Source organism: Dama dama, chromosome 24 (assembly GCF_033118175.1).
Source record: "Dama dama isolate Ldn47 chromosome 24, ASM3311817v1, whole genome shotgun sequence".
Classification (NCBI taxonomy): Eukaryota; Metazoa; Chordata; class Mammalia; order Artiodactyla; family Cervidae; genus Dama; species Dama dama.
The window spans coordinates 53,066,097-53,074,768 of record NC_083704.1 but is presented as its reverse complement, the minus strand read 5'-3'; positions in this window follow the sequence as shown (position 1 = coordinate 53,074,768).

Here is an 8,672-nt window from a genome sequence, read left to right as displayed (position 1 = left end):
ACGCCCACCCGCTCCGTCCTCCTCCGGCAGGGGCCCACCCTGCGGTGTGGCTGCTTGGGCAGTGCCTACAGTGTGTCCTGGGGGCCTCCCCCAGTGGGGCGAGGCCCTGGGGGTCCACTGTCAGCCCAGAACCAGCAGCTCTGAGGGTGTCTGGGCGCTCCCCCACCTCCCAGAAGCCAGACCCAGTAACAGCTGCTCCCACTGTCCCTGGGGCCTGGTGGCTCAGACAAGTCACTCCCACAGCTGCTGAGACAGGTATCTTTGTTATCCCCTGGAGAGAGGCTCAGGGAAGCGAAAGATCACTTCTGGAGGTGGGACTGCAGAGCAGTCTGCAAAGAGAGACTGCCAGCTGGGCCAGCGAACTCATCCCCTGGGTCACCCCGCCTTGGGTGTGTCCACGGCCCCTTATTCAGGAGACACCTCTAATCCTGGCCACAGCCCCCAGAGAGGGAACAGATTCGGCATAGGGGTGGCAGCTGAGGTCCAGAGAAGGCAGAGCTGGCCTTGGCTCACACAGCTTTGAGCCGGTCACCGAGTCCAGGGCAGCGGAGGGATGCACTCCTGCACAGAGGCTCTCGGGAGTCTTGGGGCTGAGGGATGCTGTGTCCTCCCCAGAGTGACCCGTCCTGGGAGGTCAGAGGCCGGCTGAGGACAGAGGGGTCCTCCCAGGACCGTTGAGTCAAATGAGGTGACTCTGACCCCATCATCTGCTGACTAACAGACCATGGTTCATCTGGCTTAGCAGGTGTTATACAAGAACTCAGGGTGTCTGAACTGGGAGCAGCCCTCAGTGAGTCCAAGCGGTGTGTGCAGCTGGGGAGACCGAGGTCCAGAGGGTACAGGAACCCAGCTGCAGGCCCATGGCTCTTCCGGCAGCTGAGCCTCTCCCTCGGGCCTCAGGTAGCTTAGTCCAGACCCTGCTTGGGCAGGTGCTGACCGCGGCCAGGGCCCGAGCCTGGACTGAAGGTGTTGGAGCCGAAAGTTGCCAGAAGCCCCACCCCCGACCCCCACCTTACTCTTGTGGCGGCTGCAGGAGATCATCAGGGATCCTAGAAGCCCCAGTGTCATCAGGCCAGGCTCCCACTTGCTCCCCAGGCATCTGCAAGGACAGAGTTCAGAGGCTGCTTGGGAGTCGAAAAAGGTTGAAACTATGCTCAGAGCCCAGGTCTTGTAGCGGGGGCTCAGCCCTTCCCCCGCTCCCAGGGTCCTGGGCTTGAGTGGGCTGGGGGACACCTCGGGCTCCAGGGATTCTGAAGCCGGTCGAAAGGGGCCCTTGGCCAGGTTCGGGTGGGAGAGCATCCACCTCCACTCCCAGTGCGCCTGGCCCCCTCCACCCAGGGCAGCGGCCCCGCCCCAACATGTTCCTAGGAGTCCAGATGGGGCGGGAGAGGGGTGCGGGACAGACAGGCGCTGGGGAGGGCAGGGCCAGGCATTTCCTGCTGGCGGGTGCCAGCTCCAGTGCCCTGAAGGAGGGCTCCTTTAGTCTTAGTCAGAGGAAGTGAGCGGGGCAGATGGGCAGCGTGTGTGCGGTGCCCCCGGGCGGGGTGGGGCGGGGCTGGGCGGGCGGGCAGCTGTAGGAAACAGGAGGCAGGCCTGGCCCTGCAGGTTCCCTGCAGCCACACACACGGTATCCGCCCTGGGCAGCCAGCCTGTTTCCTGCACCCAGATGCCAGGGGAGACCGGCCCCAGACCCCGGCTCCTTCCTTGCTGGTGGCCGAGCCTCTGCTTTGCAGCTGTGTGGTTAGACAGGTCTCTTCACCCTCTGAGCCTCAGGATTCTCATCTGTAAAGTGGGGAAAACTGCGGCACTCACGTGCCCCTGGCTCTCCCCCTCCCAGTTTGGGGTCCCACTCTTGGGGTCCTGGAGAAAGAGCTCTCCTGGTAGAGCCTGTGCCCTTGTTGAGCAGAAGGGCCGATCTGGGCCCACAGCACAGGGCCTTCTTGAGAACTGGCTGCAGTAACAGTTGATTCATGCAGGTGCAGCCAGGGGTGACCCCCAACCCCCTGGCCTTCACTGAGCTCTCTGCCTCCCCATCCCCTGGTGGCCCCCAGCAGTTGGAGCCCCCCCTGCAGTCCACTGGGGGTGAGTTACCAACACCATGCTGCCTGCAGTCCCAAGTCTGGGACATCCACCATGAGGTCACCACCCATCCCACAGGCCTGCTTCTGGGGCAGTGCCCAGGGCCCCGGGGCTCTGGATTCTCTCTGACACAGCTCTGACCTCAGCAGGTAGGAGGCGGAGTCTGTGTCTCCATCCCCAGCCTGGGACCTGCTCCCTAAGGCCCCAGTGCTCTCCCTCTCGGGAAGCCCCAGCACACTCTCTGGCCAGGTGGAGAAGGGAGGAGGTCTGGGGGCTCGGGTTCCAGTCCCCAGGTCCTAACAGGAGGAGGCTGGAGGCAGGGCTGTGGTGGGGAGTGTGTGCCCTGGCCTCTGCGCCAGCTGCGCGTAGAGGGAGACTTGCCTGAGGCTGAGCGGAAGGGGTCTTGAGCTGGCTCATGCCGCAGAATGGCCATATGGGAGCAGAGGCCTGGCGAGGACTCAGACCAAGGGCCTCCCCTGCTTCCGCACCCGTGGGCCAGGGGCGCCGGTGCTGGCTGGGGGCAGGAACACAAGTGGGAAGTCTTGCCTTCAGGGTCAGGGTAGCAGATGTGGATGGAGCCTGGGAGTCCTTCTCAGCCACTGGAGGGAGACCGAGGCTCGGGAGGGGGCAGAACCTGGGGTCTTCGGGGGCTCCTAGAGCGTGGCTCTGGCCCCAGCTCCGACTGGGCCCGAAGGGGCAAAAGGCCAGGAAGGTGAGGGGGTCTCTGGACGGATGTGACTGAGCCAGTGGGGAAAGGGTTGCCGGGCTCTGGCCCAGCTGGGCGGTCGGCCTCCCCAGCCCGGGAGCCTGGGCTGGGCGGGGGCAGCGGGGCTTAGGGCGGGCGGGCTGTTGATCCAGCCCAACAATGATGAAACGGCCCCTTTGTCCCGCGGCGCCAAAGTTGCTGTGACTGAAGGAGGCGTGACGTGAAAGGGTCATTGTTCCCACTTGGACCGCCACTCGGGGAGCTGGAGGACCGGCCCAGGGTCGGCCGCCTGCCAAGCCTGCAGCCCTGCCTGCCGCGCGGCGGGCGGAGTGTCCCGGGCTGGCGGCCTCCCCTCCCGGGGCCAGCCCCCTCCCGGGCTGGGCCAGCACAGGTATCCACCCGGAGGTGCCCCTCCGTCCCCCGAGCTCCACGGGGCTGAGTCCAGTGTCTCGGTGCTGGGGGCTGGGCTCTTCACAGGCATGGGAGCCTGCTGGGCAGGACGCCTGGGTGCCAGGAGAGCCGGGGTTGGGTGAAGCAGGTGCTTTGTCCTGGGCCGCGGAGACAGGCCTGACCGCACACCCCAAGATGTTGGGAACCCCTCCCCGACCCTTGCAGCTGAGGGGAGAGAGGCCCAGAGAAGGAATGGGTGGCCCAGACCACAGGGCATTAGCAGCCAGTCTGCTGATACCCGGGCTAGACCTGCCTCCCCCAAAGTCTCCATGCCTGGTGGACCCCCGCTCTCTCTGGACACTGAAGCCCCCCTCTTTGTAGCTCCCACCCCTCTCCTGCTCTCTAATCCATTCCCCTGAGCACAACCGCCCCCCTGACCCCCCACACCGCACCCCACATCTTTCTAAAACCGAAACTGATCAGGTCCCTCCTCGGCTTCAAACCTGCCATGTCCTCCCACATCCAGAGAAGATTCCAGCTCTTGTGCTGCCCTTCAGGGCCTTCACTGTGCTACAGCAGCGAAGGGCGAGAGGCCCCTTTAGAGACTGGAGTATCCCTTAGCCCATGTGGGGACGTAACCAAGTAAAGGCCCTTAGAAATCTTCCTGGGGTCAGCCTCCACCCCTTTGCTCCCATAGATCCTGCCCCCTCCAGTGCACCCCCCGCCCTCCTCCTGGTCCCCCTGGCCTCTGGGGCTCAGGTGAGGAGCCAGGAGGCTGGGCAGGATGATTGGGAGGGACTGGTTCACACCCAAGCTGGGGCCCCTCACCCCCCTACTGTGGCCCCCCTGGCCCCAGTACCCAGACTTCCTCTCCTCCAGGGCTCTCCACTGCCCCCATCAGCTGGCATCAGGCTCCGCTTGACCCAGGCTAATTAGACCCTCCCCCAGCCCAGAGGAGGCTCTGGCTCCAGCTCTAGACTTTTTTCCCTGGAGGGACAGAGCTAATTAACCGAGAGGGTTTAATTAATCAATTAGTGTGGCCTCCAGACCCCTCTACTTAGCTGTCACGGTGGCAGGTATTTATAAACATGAGTTCTGGCTGAAACCAGAGGGGAGGACAGGCGACCATGGTGGGCACAGAGGCAGGGAAAACAGGGCTGCAGAGGCCAGAGATCCTGTCAGGGGCGCAGAGGGGCCCAGGCCCACCTCCTCAGCATCTGCACAGGCAGACACCCAGTCAGCAGCATGAGGACACAGTAAGTGTGTTCTCTGGGGACACAGGCAGCATGTCTGTGTGCACAGGTCACACTGGCCTGACATCCTGAGCAGGGCAGGTTCCCAGAGTTGCCCCAGACGGTGCCCAGAGGGCTGATGAGTCAGCACCCTGGCCATCAAGGCCCCCAGAGGGGATGGCTCTGCACAGAGGACTGTGGGAGTCAGAGGAGGCGCCAGAACGTCAACTGGGGGTGGGGGGAGAAGTTGGGAAGGCTTCCTGCAGGAGGAGGCATTTGAACCACGCTTAGGGAGAGGGTAGACAGGTGTGGCCATTTGAAGGGAGTGATGGTGATGCCGAGTATTCACGGCAAGGAAATATCTTGTGCAGAGGCCTGGAGGCAGGACCTCTACCACGGGATGTCCCCTTCTGCGGGAGGCCTCTGACATGCCTTGTTGTTGCTCAGTCATGTCTGGCTCTCTGTGACCTGCAGCACACCAGGCAGGCTTCCCTGTCCTTCACCGTCTGCCAGAGTCTGTTCAAGTTTGCTCAAACTCAGGTCCATGGAGTCAGTGATGTTATCTAACCATCTCATCCTCTGCCGCCCTCTTCTCCTTTTGCCTTCAGTCTTTCCCAGCATCAGGGTCTTTTCCAATGAGTCGGCTCTTCTTATCAGGTGGCCAAAGTATTGGAGCTTCAGCTTCAGTATCGGTCCTTCCAATGAATATTCAGGACTGATTTCCTTTAGGATTGACTAATTTGATCTCTTTGCAGTCCAAGAGACTCTCAAGAGTTTTCTCCAACACCACAGTTCAAAATCTTCAATTCTTCAGCACTTAGCTTTGTTTATAGTCCAACTCTCACATCCATACATTACTACTGGAAAAACCATGGCTTTGACTTTATGGACCTTTGTCGGCAAAGTGATGTCTCTGCTTTTTAATACACTGTCTAGGTTTGTCATAGATTTTCTTCCAAGGAGCAAGCATCTTTTAATTTTATGGCTGCAATCACCATCTACAGTGATTGTGGAGCCCAAGAGGATAAAATCTGTCACTGTTCCCACTTTCTCCCCACTTCACTTTGCCATGAAGTGATGGGACCGTATGCCATGATTTTAATTTTTTGAATGCTGAGTTTCAAGCTAGTTTTCTCACTCTCCTCTTTCACTCTCATCAAGAGGCTCTCTAGTTCCTCTTCACTTTCTGCCATAATGGTGGTGTCATCTACATATCTGAGGTTATTGATATTTCTCCCGGCAGTCCTGATTCCAGCTTGTGCTTCATCCAGCCCAGCATTTCACATGATGTACTCTACATATAAGTTAAATAAGCAAGGTGACGGTATTGAGGCTTGATGTACTCCTTTCCCAGTTTGGAACCAGTCTGTTGTTCCATGTCTGGTTCTAACTGTTGCTTCTTGTCCTGCATATAAGTTTCTCAAGAGACCAGTTAGGTGATCTGGTATTCCTATCTCTTAAGAATTTTCCAGTTTGTTGTGATCCACACAGTCAAACGCTTTGGCGTAGTCAATAAAGCAGAAGTAGATGTTTTTCTGGAATTCCCTTGCTTTCTCTGCGATCCAGGGGATGTTGGCAGTTTGATCTCTGGTTCCTCTGTCTTTTCTAAACCCAGCTTGTACATTTGGAAGTTCTCAGTTCATGTACTCCTGAAGGCTAGCTTCAGGGATTTTGAGCATAACCTTGCTATCATGTGAAATGAATGCAGTTGTCTGGTAGTATGAACATTCTTTGGCATTGAAATGAAAACTGATCTTTTCCAGTCCTGTGGCCACTGCTGAGTTTTCCAAATATGCTGGCATATTGAGTGCAGCACTTTAGCAGCAGCATCTTTTAGGATTTTAAATAGCTCAATTGGAATTCCATCACCTCCACTAACTTCGTTCGTAGTAATGCTTCCTAAGGCCCACTTCACTTCACACTCCAGGATGGCTGGCTCTAGATGAGTGATCACACCATCGTGGTCATGTGGGTCATTAAGACTTTTCTTATACAGTCTTCTGTGTATCAGTGCCACCTCTTCTTAAACTCTCCTGCTTCTGTTGGGTCCTTACCGTTTCTGTGCTGTATTATGTCCATCCTTATATGAAGTGTTCCCTTGATATCTCCAGTTTTCTTGAAGAGATCTCTACTCTTTCCCATTCTATTGTTTCATTCTATTCTATTCTTTCTATTCTATTCCCATTCTCTATTTCTTTGCGTTGTTCTTTTAAAAAGGCTTTTTTTTTTCTCTCCTTGCTGTTCTCTGGAACTCTGCATTCAGTCAGGTATATTGTTCCCTTTCTCCCTTGCCTTTCACTTCTCTTCTTTTCTCAGCTATTTGTAAGGCCTCCTCAGACAAACACTTTGCTTTCTTGCATTTCTTGGGGATGGTTTTGATCACTGCCTTCTGTACAATGTTATGAACTTTGTCCATAGTTCTTCAGGCACTTTGTCTACCAGATCTAATCCCTAGGTACCTTACCTATTAGAATTGCGTGTCCCTGAGCCTCTGGCCCTCCAGGTTGTGCACTCTGGGACAGCCTCCCAAGATGTTACCAGCATTCTTCCTCTGCCTCCTCTGCCCACCTGGCCCCGGGAACCCACAGATGCATGGTAATCCCCTCAGAAAGAGGGGTACAGGCTCCCTCCCTCAGGATGCTGCTTTCCTGCGGTCAGCACTGGTGGGAACCCAGGTGGTGTTAGGCTTGGGAGAGACCCCAAGCCTCAGTGGAGCTCATGCCTGGGGTAGTTGAGTGGTACTGAGTCCAAGCTTGTACTGTTGGCCACACAACAGGCAAGTAAATCGAGAGGTGAGTTGTTGCTACAAGGATAGCAGCTTTAAAAAAAAAAAAAATCAGCAAACTGAGAAGATAGTGGACTAGAGTCCCGAAGAACCACTTCACCGGAGTTAGAATTCAGGCTTCTTTTGTGTTTAAGCGGGGGTGGGGGTGTGGTTAGTTGTTGCAAACCTGGTGTCAGATCTTCAGTCTCGCGGCTGTCCATGGAACTCAGGTGGTCATGACGTTCTGTAAACTTCCAATAAGACAAACGTGGTTCTCTGTTCCACAACCTTCTATCTCTGTATGAATGGGAAAGGGAACCTGTAAAAGTCAGAGCCCTGAGAATGGGCTAGCCTGGGTATTTCAGGCTATGGGCAGCATTCTTTTTTCTTTTGAAACTGTTTTTCACAAAAGATAATTATTTATTGGCTGCACTGGGTCTCCATTGCTGTAGGGCTCGTCCAGCTGCGGGGAGCGGGGCTGCTCTCCCGCTGCGGCGCACGGGCCCCTCACTGTGCTGGCTTCTCTGTTGCAGAGCTCGGCCTCTGGGCGCGCAGGCTTCAGGGGTTGGAGCTCACAGACACACGCGCAGGCTGAGCAGGTGTGGCACGCGGGCCTAGTTGTCCCGCAGCGTGTGGGGTCTTCCCGGACCAGGGATTAAACCCGGGGCCTCTGCACTGGCAGATGGATTCTTTATCCCCGAGCCACCAGCAAAGTCCCCTAGGCAGCATTCTGAATTTGTAGCAAAAGCAATAGAACACAAAGGCTAGAGCAAAAGAAACAGGTCCAGTGCGGGGTCAGATTGGTTCTTCCCTATGAGAAGAGTCAGCCAGACGGTCACTCAGACCCCAGAGTGGACCCCTTTCAGCTTGACTTCCACCTCTGCCCATCAGGGATGGTCAGCACCTCCCTCCCAGGGCTGCAGGGAGGATTACATGAGTTTACCACATAAATCCAGAGGGACATACTGGCCCAGAGTGAGGGCCATGGGGCTGTGTTATTATTACTACTCTTACTGCAATTAGAAATGCCAGAGGATCAGATGCCAGCCAGACTCCCGGGCAGAACAGCTTTGAGGGGCAGCTGGAGCCTCTGGCCTGTGACTCGGCTCCCAGCGCCCTGTTGAGCGCCCGGCACTGCAGGTACACGGCTTCTCTGAATTAGAAACAATAACGGCCAAAATTAAAGACAGACGGTCCTGCTTTCCTTTCAGAAACCAACTGGAAAATGTAGAGCACAGGTGTTAGACCTGGAAATGCCGCTTCCAGGAATAAGGCCCAAGAAGAGAGTCAGCAGCGTAGAAAACACTGCACCCAGGGTCCCAGCCCACACTTGCCGATGGGACAGAGAAAAAGCAGGGCAGCCTGAGCCCCGAGTGACCAGGATTGGGCAGAGGACCGGGCTGCCGGGGCCTGGCTCCAGGCGGCTGGAGTAAAAGCAGGAGCCAGGCCTTACTCCGGCTGTTCCCCGTCCAGGAGCACCTTCCCAAGCCCCTACTCCCAG